The sequence below is a fragment of the Rhinatrema bivittatum genome, chromosome 8 (assembly GCF_901001135.1).
Source record: "Rhinatrema bivittatum chromosome 8, aRhiBiv1.1, whole genome shotgun sequence".
NCBI classification, from domain to species: domain Eukaryota; kingdom Metazoa; phylum Chordata; class Amphibia; order Gymnophiona; family Rhinatrematidae; genus Rhinatrema; species Rhinatrema bivittatum.
The window spans coordinates 189,107,442-189,128,150 of NC_042622.1; the positions used below are offsets into that span (position 1 = coordinate 189,107,442).

At 45.1% G+C, this 20,709-nt stretch overlaps 1 long non-coding RNA gene across 1 annotated transcript in view; it reads right to left on the minus strand.

Annotated features, from left to right (window-relative positions):
- Positions 1-18,755, minus strand: part of LOC115096445 — a 47,359-nt gene extending 28,604 nt beyond the window's left edge. The window contains exon 1 of the long non-coding RNA XR_003858075.1: positions 18,639-18,755. This is a non-coding gene — a long non-coding RNA (uncharacterized LOC115096445). The remainder of the gene's footprint in view (positions 1-18,638) is intronic.
- Between the last annotated feature and the right edge of the window lie 1,954 nt (positions 18,756-20,709).

Sequence of the window (20,709 nt, forward strand, 5' to 3'; positions counted from 1 at the left end):
ATGCAGAACACGGACAGACCCTCATCAAATACAGAATAAAGAGACCATAAAATACAAATAGAAATGTGCAAAAACTGAACTGGAAACTGCAAGAAGCCAGCTCTGTATGCAGTGCAAGAGTGGAAAAATGGAAACATCACCATTCCTCATAAAATAAATAATACAATCAAGAAATATAAAATATCAATCATAATAGTAAAAACATGCTAAAAAAATATTTCAAAACAGCTGGCTCACTCAACCCCTTCCCTGTCCTTCCCTCTCCTCACACTTCCTTCTCTTCCCCCTTTGTCCCCCACACTTCCTCCCTTTCCCTTCATATCCCCCAACCTCCTCCCTTTCTCTCCCTTCCCTCACACTTCCTCCCTTCCCCTACGCCTCCCTCTTCCCTCCCTTTCCCTTTCCCACACTTCCTTTCTTCCTTCTATCTCCCCCACACCTTCAGCCTTCCTCTTCTCTCTCCTCACATCTCATCCCTTCCTCTTCTCCTTCCCCTCTCTCTCCCAACTCCACTCCCTTCTCCTCCTGCTCACTCATTCACTCCCTTCCTTTTTAGTGAGAAGAGAAGGGAAGCAGAGCTACATGAAGGGGAGTGAAGAGGAGGCTGAGTGAGAACTTCCCCTTCAGTCAGCTCAGCCACCCCTTCCCTCTAGGAAGAGAAGAGGGTTGGGCTGATGGAAGAGGAAAACGTTATCTCTGATTCACCTTCCTCTTTTAATGCCTGGCCTCACTGCTTCTTCCTGCCCACTGGGGGGGGGAATGGGACCCCGTGGGCAGGCCATAAACACCACCACCTCCTCTTCTGCCTGTAGGGGGTGGGAACTCCGCAGGCAGGCTACAAACACCACCACCGCTTTCATTCTCAGCATGCAGTGACAATTTTAGTAGGGGATTCAGTATCGCTCCCTCAGTCCCTTCTCCCCCTCCTACATGTCCTACCCACCCGCCTGCCCTCCCTGGTCTACAACAGTCTCGTTCCCTAAACCCACTGTTCCCTAGAGGCAAAAGACACATGGAACCCATATGGCATTAGGCCTGTTGTAAGATGTAATGGGTGTGGTCTTGGCCCTCAGAAAGCCGTGAATAAGCAATTACAATAGAGTAAACACCCCATACCAAAAACAGCACTAACTGCCAGCACTCAAAGTACAACCCGACCTACAAAAAGGCAACACTGCAAATATTAATCATGCTTTAAAACTCCAACATTCTTCCTATTTAGAAAACAACAAGCCGGGCTGCCTAAACTACCTGTAAAATAAAAAAAATACATGTACCTAAAAATATTGTACAAAACCTACATAAAACTCCCTTCCCTTCATCAGATGTCAGATCAGAGACATTCACATCTAAAGATGGATCCTAAACTGTCTCAATAACTCATGTACAGTAGTTTTGGATAATACTTACATTACCAATAAAGCTATCACAGTCTGTCAAGCATACAGTTTACCCCAAAAGACAAATCTGCCATATCAAAAGAACACTAAATCCCAGAACTCAAACAGCAACAACCCTTCTCAGGAAAGAGCAGCACTGCAAATATTACATCAGGCATTAGAAGACCAATACACCTCCTACTGAAAACAGAACAAGATGGAGTGCTATAGACCTACACAAACTATACACAGCAAAATCCCTCACCTTGATCACACATATAGAACATAGACCTTTACCAAAGGCAAAATAAGAGACCAACACCAAAAAATGAAATATAATACATCAATCATAAAAGTAAAACCATACCAATAAAAAGAATAAATATTTAAAAACTGAGTAGAAAACCCAACAATTAAAATCTCAAAAAATGTTTTATAAAATTTCCCAAAATGTATTTCAAAACAGCAGACATATCCAATAATAAAGATAATAAGGATTTTAAAAATCTCCCACTTTTCATACCTGGCACTCTGAGATTTTTGTTGATTGGGGTAGGAGGGAGCTGTAACAACAATATCCTCTCACACACACATACACAGACACACAGAATCTCACTCCCTCATACACATGCACCCAACACACAAGCTCTCCTCCACACCACCCAGTGGCTCTCACCCACCCATCCACACTGGATCTCACACACACCCACATGATAACAGTCACACATACATGGACATCCTCACACACAGGCTCTTACCCACCCATACAAAAGAATCTCAACCCCCTCCCCACTATGCAAACAGCCTCTCTCCCCCATCCCCTATTCAGAGCCTCTCCCCCCACCCCCACACAGAGCCTCTCATACACAGACACATACACAGAATCTCACCCACCCACCCATGAAGTCATACACACACACACACCCTCCCCCCCACCACACATACACACTCACATCGACATCCATCCAAATACACATACACTGGCTCCTACCCACCCCACCCCCATACACAGAGCTTCTCAACTCCCCCCAAAGATCCTCTCACCCACACATACAGAGGATCTCACCCACCCACCCAGATAGTCATCCATACACAGGTAGTCACTCACGCACACCCAAGCAGTTACACAGACACCTACACACAGCCTCTCACTCCCCCCCTCCCCCCACCGACACACACAGGCTCTCACCCTCCCACCAACACACACACATACACAAGGTCTCCCACACCCACACAGCCTCTTACCTACACACACAGGCTCTCACCCCCCCTCCAACATACACACAAGCATTCACCCATCTACTCAGGCAGGCAGTCACCCACCCACATCCATAGGGCCTAGGCCTTTTTTTCAGCCATCAGTAGGATGGGGTCCATTGTCAGCCACTGTACCCTCCTCCTCTCTTAGGTCACCAGTTGTGGGGTGGGTGGCAGCAGGAGTCGCATTTATCCCAATATCATCTCCTGCTGCCATGGGGCCAATCTCGCGGTAAAAGCTGCATGTACAATCCTTTTAGCAAGAAACCATTGAACATCTAAACATTTGCTTTTCTGCTATTAAAAACCTGGCTCAACCACAAGAAACTCTCTCTTAATATGTCCAAAACAGAGTTTCTTGCAATATATACTCCTGGGGAATTCTGTGCAAAAAAAAATTAAACTTCTGGCATAAAAACTTGAAGTTTCTCAAACTTTATATTGGTCAAAGTAACACAATTTACATGACAGTCTGTAAGTAATTACATTTTAAATTAATACAGAAAAAAGTTATTAATTAGAGATGCAGAATTTTAAATATTTTGAGCACAATTTCCCTAGAAATTCAATGTAAGAGAGTCCCTTCCACTTGCTCTCCCTACTCCCCTGGCCACTTTGCCCTCTCAGGCCCCAACTCCTCCACCTGCCAGTATCTCTCCCCTCCACCTCTAGGCTCAACCCCTTGCACTCTATTGCCAGTCCCAGAGTTTGACCCTGTTCTCAGAGCTGCCCCTCACACAGGCTCCCTCTGTCCCTCACTCTCTCTAGTACACATACACACACATCCCCTCATACAGGCTCCCTCATTCTCTCGCACACACACACATCCCCTCATACAGGGCCCTCTCTCTTGCATACACACCCACACAAGCTCCCTTTCTCTCTCACACATACATCCTCACACAGGCTACCTATGTCTCTCTCTCACGCACCCCTTCACACAGGCTCTGTCTCACACATACACAATCCCTTCACACAGGCTAGCACCCTCACATACACACAATCCCTCTTACATACACACAAGCTCCCAATCTCTCACACACATACACACTCCTTCACAATCTCCTCATATAGGCTCCCTTTCTCTGGCACCTACACTTAAGCATCCCTCCCCCCATTCTCTCTCACACCCTCCTGCTCATCCCCCCCTGCCCTCTCACCCCCCTGCTCTTTCTCTCTCTCACACCCTGTCCCCCCACTCTCTCACCCTCCCCTTCCCTCCCCTCTCTCACACCCCTCCCTCTCCTCTCACACACATACACACAAATACACAAATACACACACACACAAACACAAATTCACTCTCACTGGGGCCGTCATCTTCGCCGCGAGCGGAGCACCTCCTGTGGCACTAGGGGGCCTTCATCTTCGCTGCAAATGGCGCACACTCCATTCGCAGCACACGGGGGCCTTCATCTTTGCCGCAAACAGCACGCCAGGGTCTTCATCTTCGCTGTGAGCGGAGCACGTCCTATGGCACACGGGGGCCTTCATCTTTACTGCGAACGGCACACGGGGGCCTTCGTCTTCACGCGCATGCCGGGGTCTCCTCTGCCATTTTCTGCTCAGAATTTGGCAATTATGTGCAGGGGAGGAATTCTGCGCAGAGTTCCCCCAGGACTAAATATATATAGTCCATATTCCACCTTTGCTGAAAGTGCAGTCTCAATAGAGATTGCAACATGTTTTCAGATCAAGAATAAAATCAAAAGTCTGGGAGTCTTGTTAGATAGCACAATATCTTTTCATTCGCATATCAATCAGGTTATTAGACAAGAATTCTTTAGACTAAGTGTCCTTACTGGCCTAAAAAACTTTTGCATGCTACAGAATTTCATACTGTACTGCAAGCCTCCATCTTCCCAGTCATTGACTATGGTAATAGCCTTTATGCTGACCTTCCATGTTCAACACTTGAACCGTTACAACTGCTTTTAAACTCTTCTGCTGGTTTAATTGCAGGTTTAAAATGATCATATTGATTTGATCATATTATTCCAATCTTGATGGATTTACATTGGCTCTCTATTGGTGAAAAGATTAAATACAAAATTGGCATGACAATTTTTAAATCGATTTAAATGGATTAATGATCAGTCTTGTCCTTGGTCCAACGCGATTTTGAAGATCTACCAACCATCTAGAAATTTACAATCTTCTCAGAGGGGCCTGTTAGACTTTCCATCATCTAAATTGGCATGATTACACATTACTCGGGAATGTTATATTTTATTTATTTATTTATTTATTTATTTAAGATTTTTATATACCGGCATTCGTGATACAATCACATCATGCCGGTTTACATAAAACAATGTTCTTTCTCTGTTGCTGGCCCAGTCCTCTGGAATTTCTTCCCGATGGAACTTTGGTTGTGTGACTCAGTTAAAACATTCCGAGGACTTTTAAAGACTTTTCTTTTTAGATTAGCCTATATGTAATTTTATATAGCAGTTTTACTGCATCTTATTGTATGTTACTTTAACTTATTGTAATTTTATTTATATTGTCAAATTTTATGCATGTTTTACTGTTCATCGCCTAGACCTATTTTAGTGTTAGGTAATCAACAAATGCTAATAAATGTAAATGTAAATGGGATAAACGTGACTCCTGCTGCCTGAGGTTAGGGACGGGTGTTGCCACTGAGTGGATGGGGCAGGGTCCAACCCTGCCCGATCTGATTTGGAGGCAGGGTGAAGCGGCGGCTGCTGTATAGAGATGATAGAACCACCCCTGGCAGGAAGCAACTGAAATTGTGCAGTGCTGGGCCAGGACACTGACGAAGGGAGACAAGCAGGAGAAAGGCAGGCCAGAGGCAAGAGCATGCTTCAAACTTTGAGAAGGGAAAGCCAGGACTAACGACACCCCTGGCTGTAGAGTAGAGTTTGGGACACCAAGACAAATTTGGAACTGGTGCGAGTGTGGGACAGACCGTGAGCCCTATGGGTGATTCATCAACCCTGGGGCTGCTGGAAGAAGAAGAACCTCTGCATTGCAATGACAGCTGGGCCCAAGTAGCCACTGCTGGGGAAGGAGCTCCTGTGGGATGGAAAAGTATTGTGGAGCGGCCCCAAATTATCATGATGGAGACCCTGGTTTTATGGGTTTCTAAAAGTCTGGATGACCTGGACCTTTTCATCTTTAATTTCTCTAATCAAGCTCAGCATTTTGAGAAAATCAAGTACTTGGAAACTCAAATTGCAATCTCACAAGCTACATCTCAGTTCCTTACAAAAAGACAACTTGCCCGCAATCGGAAGCGCTAGAGAATTAGGTCAGACACTTAAGACTTTTTTTTTTTAAGCTTTCCTAAGGCTATTACTAATACTAAAACCTTTGGACATGCTCAGGAAATGTTTCTTAGGAGTCTTTATGGTCTGAAGTGATGCTATGCTGCCCATTAACGAGGGTGCACCATCTGCCAGCTAATAAGCACCTTGAAGCCCAGGAAAAGTCTCCGAGGTGGTCCGCCCAAACACTGGAGACAACTGGGGCCGCTATGCTGGATACATTTGCTCTGCAACTTGAAACAAACTGGGCATTGAAACTGCATTTTGTGTTCTAGAGACCTGCATTTTTAAGGGCTGTAAGATCTGGATATTTCCTTATTTGTCTAATAGAAAAAAATGATTTAAGTAGGAATATGCATCAGGAGGCTTTGTCTCTAGGTGTCGGTTTTATTCTATGCTTTCCCTGTCACTATTTAATTATTCCCAAAACACATATCTTTATGGAGCCCCAAACTATTTCTTGACGATAACGTTTTTTTTCTAATGTGGTGGTGGGAAATATCTAGGATGATCAGGAGGTGCATATGTTAACTCTTCTATCTTCCTTTTCCTTAATTAATTTCTGGATACAGTAGACCATATAAACATAAGAAGCGCCATGTTGTGTCATTTGGGTCCATCGAGCCCAGCATTCTGTCTTCAAGAGTGGCCAATCCAAGTCACAAGAACTCAGCAAATTTCAAAGAGGAGGTTGACTTCCTGGTTACTCACTCCCAAGGATAATCAGTGGCTTCCCCAAGTTTACCGTAGTTATAATGGTAAATGGACTTTTCAGACACAAGAGAAACCTACACAGGTGGAAAGCACATATTATAAACTAGAATCAATCTTCCTATTAAATATGTAGCTCAGGACAGAGCGTATCATAGAAAGACCATCATATTGCAAAATGCCATAGTGCACTAAATGTTTGTGCTATAGACTGCAAAATTAAAATCATCAGTCTGAAAAATATCTTGTTTTAGTTTTTCTAATGCATTAAAAAGTTCCTTTTTAAATGTTTTTTTTTTAGTTTCCATACTCATCTTATTTCAGGACGTCTTATATAGACTGCTGAGGAAACTCATGATATCCCAAAACCCAACACCAGTGCAGTGTTTCAAGTGATAACTCGATAAGCTGCCTTGAGCATCATTTGGAAATGAGGGCTAAAAATCCCAAAATATTATTATTACCACCGTACATCATTATTTTTAGGTTCAGATTAAAATGTGAACAATTAATCTAGCCATCAAATTCAGTTTTAACAAGATGAAACAAAAAGGCTCCCAGGCATTCAGTGATTTTGGCAGTGCCTATCAGGCCAGAGGCACTCGTGCATCTCTTCCTTTGCTGGAGATTGAATTCTGCACCGAAGGCCCTAGCAAAGGGCACTCAAGTAAGATTCCTGCAGCAGATATTAAGACAAGAAAAATGTTCCTGTCACTGGTTTGCTTATTTGTCTCTGAATATATTACAGGGCACCCTACAACTTGATTAAGTGCATGTACTCAATTGCCAGTGTATACACACACACATACACACTCACACATATCAAAGTTTGAATCTCTGTAAGCCACCTCAATGCTCAATGGAGAGATATATATTATTATTACTATTATATATATATATATATTTATTTTTTTTTACATGCTGTTAGAAAAATGCCAGAGGCCTTCCCTTTGTGAAACTCCAGTTACTCCCTGAAGACATCCATATCTAGTTTTTAGCTTGTTTTGAATCTAGGTAAAGCCTTGATAAATGGCTTGTCAATGTAAAGTAGTAATAGCTCTGCAATTAAAAGGTCTAATCCTTAAGGGGGAAACTGATCCAAGCCATTAGCTGCTTTAAACCAGCTGGACCTCATTTCAGATGGTATTTAAACAGCTGTAAATAGCAAATAATTAATATATGTATTTTTTAAATTGGATTGAAAAACAGTAGAAAGTACAATTCAAATATAATTGAAAAGAAGGTAGCATATTTACATTTACACAAAAACAGAATACAGATATCCATTTTGAACATAATTTTAAAAAATTCAGAAAAAACCTTTAGCCCTCAAAGTAGAGGCTCCAAGCCAATAAAAAAGAAAAAGCACAAACAAGGATCATAAATCATCACATGGGGGGAGAGGGGGTGTGTGCAATTTTCAAATTGCTCGGCTTGGTACAAATTCTACAGGCAATTTTCACCTCCAGATGTTGCACCAGATCTCAAAAAGTAAAACCAATGCACAGACATTTGCACCTGCTTTGAGTGTAGGCAAAATTATGTGGGGGAAAAAAAAAAATAAGGAACATAGGATTTGAAACTTCAGTCTGTGTGCACTTTTTTCAGAATCTTCAGGGCTCCCCCCTCCTCAGTGAATTTGTGAGTTTTAGCTGGCTCATGGGAAGGCAACTTTCAGACAGCGATATACCTGGGTAAACTGCTATTTACCCCTCCCCATGAGATCACAGTCAGACAAATAACATCAAGCTACTGCTCTGTTCCTGTTGCCCAATATCCAAGTCCAGAGAGCTAGGAAGGAGAGGAAGAGCTACCCTCCACCTCCCCCCAAAAACCACACTGGCGATGCTATCAATAAAAGATCTTAAATGTAAGGGGGCCACAAAAATATCTATTCTCTTGCTATTTGAAAGTCACTTTTCAAATGACAGGAAAAGACCAATGAAAACGAGAAATTGTTTCATTTCTTGTCCTTTGAAAATGAAAAGAAAAACTAACAGCATTTTATTTTCTTATAGTTTTGTTAATAGTGCACGCTATTTGCAAAAAGTATGCAAAATTGGAAGCAAAATGGAAATAAAAGAAATATAAGAAAAAAAAATCCAAGTTAAAAAAAGAATCCCCCCCACACACACACCTCCCTGAAACAATACAAAACTACATTTGGGGGGACTGCACACCCATAGCAATAATTGGGCTAGGTCCATGTTTTATAGCCTAGAAAAAGTTTGTTTCTATGGTGAAAGAAAAGTTTTAAATGACTAAATATTATTAATATCGGAGGCAAAAAAACATTTAATAGGGAACAGTTATTTATTCTTTCAAATAGTATTCAGACTAGGGGACTCTATGAAACTATCTGGTAGCAGAATTAAAACAAATTACTTTTTCATTCAACGCAAAATTAATTTGTGGCCTTTGTGGCTGGAGGATTTAGTCAAGGCATCGAGCACTGATCAGTTTAAAAGGCCTTTGGCCAATTTCCACAAACAAATATTATTCAGGTAGACTTGGGAGTGGTGACAAGAAGTGGATGTAGATGGGCTCTGCTGGGTACTTCCTAGAGATCCAGAGTGGCCCCCTGTTAGAAATAGGATGCTGAGCAAAATAGACATTTGGTCTTCCCCAGCATGGCGCTTCCTTTGTTCTCTTGTATTTTGTTGGAGTTTATGAAAATTTAAACTGAAACTCAAGCAAAATCAGCAGAGTTCTAGCAAAATGTCTCTTTCCTTTCCCTTCTCTCTCAGCCTCCCCCAACCCACTATGTCCTGTCTTGTCTCCCCTCTTCCTTACCCCAATACCTTGTTCCTTCTTTCTCCAGAATACTTTTTCCCTACTCCCTCTTCCCCCATAATGCGAAATAAAAATGGCGTGGCCCCTGTGCCACATGGCATGGCCTGAAGAGGGTATATTGAGCCCTATTGGTAGATGCCAAGGATGCTGTGAGCAATGCATGCTCCTGGAAGAGATGATTAGTTTGCACTAATGTCTAGTGGTGGTTGTTGGTGTGAGGAGCAGTGGTTAACTGAACTCCTGAACTCATGGCAGAATGAGTGGTTGCCAAGTTTTCTGAGTGAACTACTTTAGTGCCCAGGCCTAAATGTTAGAGCAGCTTCATTCTTAATGGAGACAAAGCAGAGTTGCTTACCTGTAACATATGTTCTCTGAAGACAGCAGGATGTTAGACCTCACACGTGGGTGAAATAATCAGATGGAGCCCTGTCTAGAACTTTGATCTAAAAGATTCTAGAACTTTTAAACATGCCCTACTGAGCATGGGCAGCTATAGTTGTCACCCTGCCCCCTAGGCAGAGTCCCTCAATCCATGATATAACTCATACAGGAAGAAACCAACTCTCAGGGGAGGCTGTTCTCTAGACCACATGTTACAGGTAAGCAACTCTGCTTTCTCCGAGGACAAGCAGGATGGAGGTCCTCACATATGGGTGATTCCCAAGCCACAGGCTGTCCGAGCAGAACAAAGTGGGAAACATCACCTCTCTCCCACTAAGGGGGTTGGCTGCCTCACAGGCAAAGAGTTGGGGGTCTAGAAAAAGAAAACCATAGAACAGACTGAGACACAAAACCCCGATGCGTGGCAGAGGTGCCTAAGGCAGGGGAGTGATGCAAGTGTAAGCAAGAAACATACTCCGCATCTCGGAAAACATTACAAGCAGAGTTTTGGATCAGTAAACCCTGACAATAACAGTAGGTCCAGAACCTCCTGGGTACAGGAAAAAGTCTAGAGATGAAAACAAGAGAAGGACTCTTGGACGAAGAATGCATAGTTTTCTTCAATGTTATAAGACAATTGAAAACCCAACTGGGGCTCTAGAGTTCCCCAGAAAGAAATTGCAGTTCACTGGCAGCTGAAAGACTGAATCCTTCTGCAGAAATTTGCCCCATGTTTGGCTGATAGGTACAATGGGCAGAAAAACCCAAGCAACACTTGGAAGAATAATCAGCAACAATGGCAGGGTCTGTGACAGACCCTACATGCCAAAGCACCTGACATAGCTGATCATGCAGGATAGCATCAAGAGTTTCAGGGGAGAAAAGGCAATCCCTGAATGGGATCGCTAGCCCAAACCCCTGAGCAGGGAGATATGTTAGGCCTGAAGCTCACCCTCATTGCACCTGTCAAGGGCAGGGCTATCCATCCTGTCTACAGGAAGGCACTTTGGACAACCTAATGAAGTGAGAAGAGCTAAAGCCAGTACTGGCCAGAACATGGCGAAAATATAGAGAAAAAGTGGTGTATCTTTCCATGCAGGCATACACTAAGATATACCACGATTGCCCTAGCTTTTTTCCTCCTCCCCTCGACATTCCAACTGGAAGTTAGAAGGAGTGAAGAACAGAAGGAGGTAGATCGCTGGACTGCAGAGGTAAGAACAAGTTGCTAGGTTGTATATCTCAACTCCAAGCGAGTAACTCACTGCTGATTCCAGTAGGGAGTTAACCACTGAAATAGAGCCCTCAGATTGTTTGCAACAGCTGAAACTGAGGGCAAATCTCCCAGGGAAGAAATCCAGAAACACTCCACCAAAAGACGAAGCCGCGATGCCGCAAACCCCTGTTGAACAGGATTTCTTCACTGGTCTGGAAACCCTAAGAGTACCAGGGCAGGGTCAGTGTGATCTCAGAATTGACTGCCCATGAACCTGGCATAGGTTTTAATACCTCTGCCATGATTATATATACTTCCTCCAAGGAAGCACGTGATCCAGTAAATAGAACAACTGTTGCATGAACAAGGACTCCCCTGTCTGCAGGCAAGGTTATCCCTAAAATGGGGATGTATAGCTTGCAAGCCACTGCAACCAAAGAGTAACACTTCTGTTGCGGGGTCCCTCATCTCCCAACTCCCTCAGTCATGGATATGGCAATAGGTTGAAAGGCATATTTGCCAATTAGATGGACTAGAACCCTTCTAATTGAGGTAGGGTCCTGTAGGTGAGAATGACTGTCAAAAGTAGTCCTCTACATAAAAACACCCATTGAGCTCAGCAGGTATCGAAGGTGACTCTTGGCTTGGAGAAACCCCTAATCTTCACCGGGGAGCTACCCTGAAGTGGAGACTCCTAGCATGATGGTGTGACCGAATATGGAATGGCTCCCTCATGAAGTAGACCTGCTGTACCTTAGGACGACCTAAGGAGAGCAATACTGCCCGACTGGCTTTCAGATCCTGCGAGGAACTAAGAGCAACTGCCAGCCAGAAGCAGTGACATCCTTTCTCTGGGAAGCAGAAAACGTGGGACACCCCTTGTAGGGATGGACAACAAGGCATCCAGAAGGGGACCCATAAGGGTTGCCTGGGAAACCCAGTCGTATCTCCCCTTCCTGAAAGGACAGGAAAGCAATGTGAATTGGGGCCTTACAATCCTGAAAAACCTTTTAACTTTCCAGGTGAGAGTTGAGTTACAGTCATTGATGCTGAGGTTCAGAAGCGACCAGTCTGCCACATTCAGTCACCCTCAGATGGGGTAGGCCACCACGGTAAACAATAGAGAGACCTCAGCAGAAATGGTCCAATGACTCCGCTGCTGTCATCCAGTACTGGCCTACGAGAAGATGCACAGATTCAAAAGAATCGAGCCTCCAGTTCGACAATAAAGCTGCAAGGGAAGGAGCCCCAGAGGCTTCCCCACAAAGGGGATTTCTAACTTGGGAAGGATTGAAAGACATATTCCTCTTCTGAGGAAGGAAAGACTCCTGACACTACCCTCCTGGTATCCACTCCATAGGAGTTCGACCAGTGACTCAGTCTTAGGTCAGTCCTGTTGTGCTCACCATGAGGGAAACACAAACACACACACCCATACAGTAGAGGGCAACTGTAAAATAGTGCCCTCTGCTGTACTAGAGCACTGACTAATACTCATACAGTGTTATCCCATCCTACAGATGGTGGCACATCTACAAACCCACTCACTGTGCTTGTGGGTAAAATCCCACGGCACAGAAGGACCGAGCACCTCCTGTTAGAGTTGGTGGCAGTGCGCTCCAAAAAGCAATCATATAGTGTGGATTGGCACCTTTCGTGCCATTACAGAACAGATGAGGAGGCTAATACCTTGATGTGACAGTGGAAGAACCCTGGCTGTACTACACAGATGGAGAATGCCACCTGCCAGCGCCAAGGCGCTTGGAGTAAATGCCTTGCCTGTGCTCCACTGTCACACTAATGGAGTGGATAGGAACAGTATGCCAATGGCTCCCCAGTACCATTGGGATCTGATTATGGCATAGTGGTAGGTGGCGTTCTATGCGTAGCCCCGATGGTACCCCCAGTAGTTGGTAACACTCCAAGAGGCTGGACACAGCCCTTGAAATTGTGACAGGAATGGCTCACCGCTGTTTCCCTCATGAAACGTCAGCAATGAAGTCCATGGTGACCGACAGTGCCCCTAGTGCTCTGCAGTTGAGTTCTGTGGCATCTGACTACATCCACTGCTGCTCACCATGGTTACAGTGCCCGTAGGGCCCATAGCAATCTCATGCTCACCGAAGATCGTTAAATCGGGCACGGGAATTATTTGGGGGGGAGGGCGGGAAAACCGGCACACCAAAACAACCCCTAAACCCACCCCGACCCTTTAAAACCAATCCCTTACCCTCCCGAACCCCCCCAAAATGTTAAATTACCTGGTGGTCCAGTGGGGGGGGGGGGGGGGGTGCCGGCGCGATCTCCCGCTCTCGGGCCATCGGCGCCATTTTGGCTGCCACTAATATAAATGGCGCCGATGGCCCGATAAAAAAAAACCCACCCGACCCTTTAAAACCAATCCCTTACCCTCCTCCACCCTCCCGAACCCCCCAAAATGTTAAATTACCTGGTGGTCCAGTGGAGGGGGTCCCGGCGCAATCTCCCGCTCTCGGGCCATCAGCGCCATTTTGGCTGCCACTAATATAAATGGCGCCGATGGCCTGATAAAAAAAAAAAAAACACCCGACCCTTTAAACCGACCCCCTTAGCCTCCCCCACCCTCCCGACCCCCCCCCCAAACCTTTTAAAATTACCTGGTGGTCCAGGGGGGGTCGCGGGAAGCCAATCGGAACCGATCCCAATTCACATCTCTAACGATCAGATTTCCCCCCCCCCCCAGCTGAACCTGATCGTTAAAACGATTGGGCACACGATTCACTTCCCTAATCTTAATAGTATCAGTGGTATTGAGGCAGCTCTGCACCGTGATGGCATCAAGGCCAGGCAGCAATGGTATCAAGGCTACACACATCGATGGGATCGAGGGCATCTATGGCATTGATGGCCTCAATGACCCCGAGGGCATCAATGACATCAATGGCATCGAGTGCAGCTCCAATGATGTCAAGGGGGACCATGGCGCTCGATGTTAGTCCTGGTTCCTGACACTAGATGTCGGTGCCACTATTCTGCCACATCAAGGCCCAAGGTGCTTGATGATTCTGGTGCATTGAATCCACAGATTTCTACGGCACAGAAGGCCCTTACAACATAGAGGGTGGTCATGCATCTCGATGGCATTGAGGGCTACTTGAGAGCGTCAAGGGTGACCATGGCGCTCAATGGCAGTCCTGGTCCCTGACGTGGTCCTGACAATGACATGTCAGATCATTGGTGCACTGGTCACAGAGGTGTGTGGGCAACCATTACTGGGCATGGCACTGAAGGCGCAGCAGCAAGCTGTTTGCCCGGGTTCCTGCCCACCCTTGCTCACAAGCAAGCAGGAGGGGAGGCTACATCATCCAGGGCTCCTGCCCGTGGAGGCTAGTTCCTTTGAATGTGGGGAAGATGAGCTTCCCCCCCCCCCCCCCAGGAACAGTGTGATCCTCGATCTCTTCCCTGTCTGAACTTCCATTGATGCCGATCGTTCGGTGAAATGATATGGAACTCCTGCCCGGGTAGAACCCAGGCAAGTCCCCAGGCTCAGTGGACTACATAGATCACCCACAGTCTGCATTCTGTCAGTCCTGCAAGCACCTGACAAAGGTACAGAAGACAGACAGAGCAAGGAGAGGACACAGATATCAAACTGCAGGTGCAGTATTTATTTAATAAGGGATAGTATTAGACTCTGCCAGGCTGCATAGCGACTAAGGCCTGTCTTGCAGCCGGCAGACAGTGGAAAGAAGAGGGAAAATGGAAAAGAAAAAGGAAAATAAAACTACCAAAAGGTAAGGAGAAGAAAAATAGCTGCAGCTCTAGAAAAAATTCACTTACAAAAACTGTGAGGAGAGAGCAAAGCTGAATACTGTGACAAACACGGCTCCTGCGACCACATGGCTCCGCGGAAAAAAAGAGACTGAGGGACTCTGCCTAGGGGGCAGGGTGATGACTAGGGTGACCAACTGCCTGGTTTTGCAGCCTGCTGTACAGTGTCCGGTTACAAACCGGAGGAGGACCTGGTTGCTCTGCGAGCAGAATGCCGTGAAGTGGAAGGAGGCCCTGGTGGGCCATGAGTGGAGCCCATCCTGCTCACGGCTGAATACGAGGAAGGCGCCAGTGGGCTGCAGCCGAGGAGCAGTAAGCAGCTAATGACCTCGATGCGGCATGTGAGTGTGTGTGCATGACACAATGACAGGCATAGTGACAATGGCTTTAGAAAACACTATAGTACCGAAACATTGCTAACCTCCCTAACTGATAATGTTCTACGAGGATTTGATAACGGGAAACACTACATCATGATACTATTAGATCTATCGGCAGCATTTGACACAGTAAACCATAACATACTGCTAAAACGATTAGAAGAAATAGGTCTACAGAAAATGGTTCAGTTCATACCTAAACAATAGATTTTCCAAGTACAGATTAAAAACAAAATATCAGACAGAATTGAGCTAAAAACAGGAGTACCCAGGGATCCACACTTTCGGCGACACTATTTAACATCTACATGCTGCCCTATGCCACCTCCTAGCTGGAATAGGCATCTACACTACATATACGCTGACGACATTCAACTAATATTACCCTAGAAGAAACAATTGATAAGACATTAAACCTAGCAATGATGTACCTAGATATAATTAAGCAATTACTAAACCAAATGGAACTAGTAATTAACATTGAAAAAACTGAATTTATTCACCTAGAACGAAAAACTCTGAGACAATTCAAAACCCCATCAAACTTAAAAACAATCAGGAAGTAGAACTCAGAAAAGCTCGCAACCTAGGAGTAATTATAGACACTGAACTCAGCCTTAAGCAACACATATCACAAAAAGTTAGGAAGGCTACGCCAAACTTATGATCCTTAGGAGGCTTAAACCCCTACTAACCCAAGCACACTTCCGAACAGTTCTACAAGCACTTATATTCTCAGCACTGACTACTGTAACACACTATTTCTGGGACTACCGTATGTAACAATAAGACCTCTACAAATCTTACAAAACTCTGCTGCCAGAATACTTACTGGAAAAAGCAAAAAGACCATATCACCCAAACACTTGCCGAATTGCACTGGTTGCCAATAGAACAAAGAGTGCACTATAAAACACTGCACAATTCACAAACTGATAAACGAAGAAAAAGCAGACTGGTTAAACACAGCACTACGCCTACACGTCCCACAAAGAAATCTCAGATCAGCTAATAAAGCTCTACTACCATCCCATCAATCAAGACAGCAAAACTGACCCAAGTCAGAGAACGAGCCCTATCATTAGCCGGACCAGCACTATGGAATTCATTGCCACTGGAAACAAGATTACAGAGAGATCTAAAACTCTTTAAAAAAAGTTTGAAAACATGGCTTTTCAAGAAAGCATTTTATAATGAGAATGGAGATTCTGAAGTTTAAATGAACAAGCTAAAGTCACCAAATACCCACCTATACCTATACATTATCATTTTTACTAAACATTATAATAGAATAAGTTAAGTGAACTGTAGTACAAAGTGCAATAATTGTATGACTTTTTTCTATTATCCAGATCACACAACATATACCTTATATTATGAAAACTTACCGATAAATGTTCTGGCACATTGTTAATAAGTATTTCACCAAATAGTTTTACGTGCCTCATTGTAAACCGTTGTGATGGTGCTGTACTAAACGACGGTATAGAAAAGATTTTAAATTTAGGGCCTTTTTGCCTTGCGTGAGGGTGTGTGAGCGAGGGATTTTGTGAGGGTGTGTGTTTGTGTGTGAGGGAACCCATGTGAAGGAAAGTGTATGAGTGAGAGAAGGAGCCTATGTGCAGGGGTGTATGAGAGTGCAAAAGAGAGAAGGAGCCTTAGTCTGTGTTTGCCAGAAAAAGATGGAGCCTATCTGAGGGTGCATGTGTGTGTGCAGGAGAGAGAGGGAGCCTGTGTAAGAGTGTGTGTTTGAAAGAAGGACAGAGGGAGTCTGTAAAGGGCTAGGGTGACCAACTGTGATAGAGCAAGCCTGTGTGTCAGTGCATCCACTGAGAGAGAGGGACTGTGTGAATGAGAGAAGAAACGTGTGTGTATATGAGAGAAGAAAGTTTGTGCATGCCCTTCACCTCCCTCCACTCCCCAGTAATCCATGACAATCTTAGAATGATTGAAAATCAAAAGTTCCCAGGAATAGAGAGTTGGAGGTTTTTAAATCCTTAACTATTGGGTGTTATTTGATTAGTTTTCTGTTTTTAAATATATTATTGGTGGTTGGGAAATTTTATAAAGTTTTTAAGTTTAAATGAGCTTTTAAATATTAGAGGTTCTGTTCATCAGATGTTTTGAATTATTTACTCTGTTTATTAATATGGGTTTACTATTACAACTGATGTTTTATATTTCTTGATTTATCAGTTATTTTATGAGAAATTGTGATGTTTCTGTTTTTCCATTATTGCACTGCATGTAGAGTTGCGTTTCCAGTTCAGTTCTTGTCATATGTTTTTACTTATACTATGGCCTCTTTATTCTGTTTTTGGCAAGTTTCTGACTCTGCCTGTGTGACCAAGGCGAGGTAGCTAGCATGTGGCTTCTGTGTAGGAATCTATTGCAGCTTGCTTTGTTCTCTTTCCATAATAGGAAGTGTATTGGTGTTTTAGGGTCTTGTGTAATATTTGCAGTGTTGCCTTTTTATGAGTAAGTTTGTTACTGTTTGAGTGCTGGCAGTTCATCCTGTTTTTGACTGGGAAGTTTACCCATTTGTAATAGTAATTTAATTTATTCATGGCTTTCTGAGGGCCAAGCCCACAAACAATGCATGTTATGAGAGCAAGGCAGATGATCTGAAATGTATGCAAATTAATGCAAATGAGGGGGGAACAAACACACTTCTTTGTGATTCCTCTCCCCCAGAGTACTCAAGTGTCCAGTCGTGGTCTGTGGAAAAGTTGGCAATCCTAGTGATGACTGCAGCTGCACATGCTCACCCATTTGTGAGGATTATCATCCTGCTTGTCCTTGGAGAAACATATTTATCTTCACAACTTCAGTAAAAGTGGAACTGTGAACATGAATGGAAAGAAATGTCCACAGTGTAGTCTCGGGATGCAGAATCCAGTGAGTTATGCCATTTGAAGGGGAGGAGGGGGAGGGATGGAAACATTTGGTGGGGAATGAGGAAGAAGATCATTTCCTTGGAAAAGCAGTGGAGAAGGAACATGCTTTTAAATCCGAGAGCTTTACTCTGAGTAACATATCTGAAGCTGGGAGGATTGATGAACCATGATTTGTCTATTGAATTGTGAAACCAGAATCCTAAAGTGCTCAAAATTAAAGTTAGACTAGAAAGAAGTCTTTATTGGATAGGAAAGCTCTGGAAATCTAGGGGCAGCAGCGGGAGTATCAGTCTCTTCTGGAAATCTAGGGGCAGCAGCAAGTTGTACAATCCCTAAATTTATCCATGAGAAATTGTTTGAAGACAATTCATCTGAAACCCATGATCTCAAAATGATTTGCTCCGCACATGAACCAATAATTGTGCTACACATTGCTCCTGGGAGAAGCAATTTGTAAATACCTTCCCGTTTTGGAGCCACAGCTGTTGCGATCCCGGGTCAGCCCCGGGATCGCCGCTTACCTGACCGCGGCTCCGGCGTTAGCCCGTGTCCCCCAGGCCTCCGGGGACCCCCGCTGCCGCAGCCCTGATGTCGGGCAGCCTCTCCCGGGCCTGCAGGGCCCTCTGCTGCCTCGTGTCTGCCTCGCCGGAGCAGCCGGCGTCCTTCGGCGTCTGGCCCCGCCCCCTAGACGCGCGCGTCTCTGCCTATAATTTAAAGGGGCCAGCGCGGGAAATTCGAATGAGAGCCTCCGGTGATGTCAGACGCTGCAGGGCTACTTAAGCCCTGCAGTTGCTTCTCTCCAGTGCCTTGCAACGAGGTTCCCAGGTTCTCCTGTCTCAAGTTGCAGCATCCTGAGTTCTCCTGCTCCGCCTGGTTCCTGATCCCAGTTTGGCTGACGGTGTTTCTTGGCTCTTGACCTTGGACTGGCTTACGACGACTCTCTGGCTTCTGACCCCGGACCGGCTTACGTTGACTCTTCGGCTCCTGACCTCGGACTGGCTTACGGCGACCCATTGGTTCCTGACTCTGGACTGGCGAGCAACGACCCTCCGGCAATCAACCTTGGAATTCGTCCGACTCGGCCCCCGCGGGCCCTCCTAAGTCCCAGCGGCCGGGTTCCTACAGGCTCCTCCTGGGGGGACTCCGGCTTCCAGGATGAATCTCCTAAGTCCCAGCGGCCGAACTCCTACGAGCTCCTCTCGGGGGAGGATCAACTTCCAGGGCGAAGATCTTCCCACCATTGGTCCAGCTCCGTCGTCTCCACTCTCCTCGCCAAAGCCCTTGGTCGCATAGGGCTTCCAGAGTTCATCCTTCGGCCAGTTCCGAGCCCGTCTTTGCCGCCTCCCGGTCGGGGCCACTGCTGCCACCACCTACAGCAACTTCTCCTCTGGTTCCGACCGGCCCAAGGGTCCACAAATCCTACAACAGCTGAGAGCAATGGACCTGCGGTTGACCATAGGCTCAACCGTAGGTCCATTGCACCATCTGAATGACCACTTTGATAAAGCACTCTCACCCTGATCGGAATGACCCTCTGACAGAAGAGATACAATAGCAACTACAGTTGGGTCCACTGCGCACAAGACAACTAGGCCGTTTAAAAAATATATTCTGTCCAACTGTAATGTAGTCACCGTCTTCATATTCCTGTCTGCCACATCAGACCTTGTACCCATCCTGATACTCTGTGGCAATAGTCCACACCTCTGCTGATTTGGGGTCTTGGATTTGATCCCCTGTAGCTCAAAGTTAGCCTTCTCTCTCTCTTTTAAAAGGAGCTCAGTTTGAGGGTAACCAGCATGACACCAAAAGATCCATCTGCATCTTGGACTACCTTTCCACACAGAAATGTTTCTAGATCCAAAGAAACAAGCCTTTGCCCAAGAGTACTGCCTGGTCACAGCACTGTCCTTTCCAAAATCCTCAGCCTCTTCCTATGTCTCCAGCCTCTCTGTTCTATCATATTGAGGTCTCCTCAGCTCTCAGGCTTGCGTCAGTTGTCAGCTGCTAGCACAGCAAGCCACTTCTTTATTCCCGACAGCTCTGCTCCCAAATTCCCATCAGTCTTTCACCGTCCCTGTGGTGGGAGTGGCTTAGGAAACCCTCACCCTAGGAACCCTTCCAGCCTCGTAGACATGAGGGTTTCTAGTCTGCTCTTTTGCATACTTTTTTCCCAGAGCTTCTGCTCTGCACTCCCTTCACAGCTGGGTGATCTGTCTTCCTCTAGGATGCTTTTCCCTACTTCCCTTTGGGGGGGGGGAGGGATGTATACTCCCCCCTCACTAATGTATAATTATGTGCACCATTTTTACATATTCTAAAAATATTAAATATGCATGAATCTGTGCAGAAGCAAGTACTTGGGGGAACAATAACCAGCATCCCTAACATTAATTCTCAATATGCAGTGATGAAAATTTAAACCACTAGTTTGGAAAAGAATTTTACAGCTGTTCTGTATGTACAGTAAATGAACACATATTTACTTAATGAAATCAGAAGTTCTGCCCTACTGCTCTTACGTTCATTGTATCTGCTTTTCATGCTGCTGTTGCATAGCATACATTTTAAGTTGCTAAGGTAAGGAAGAAA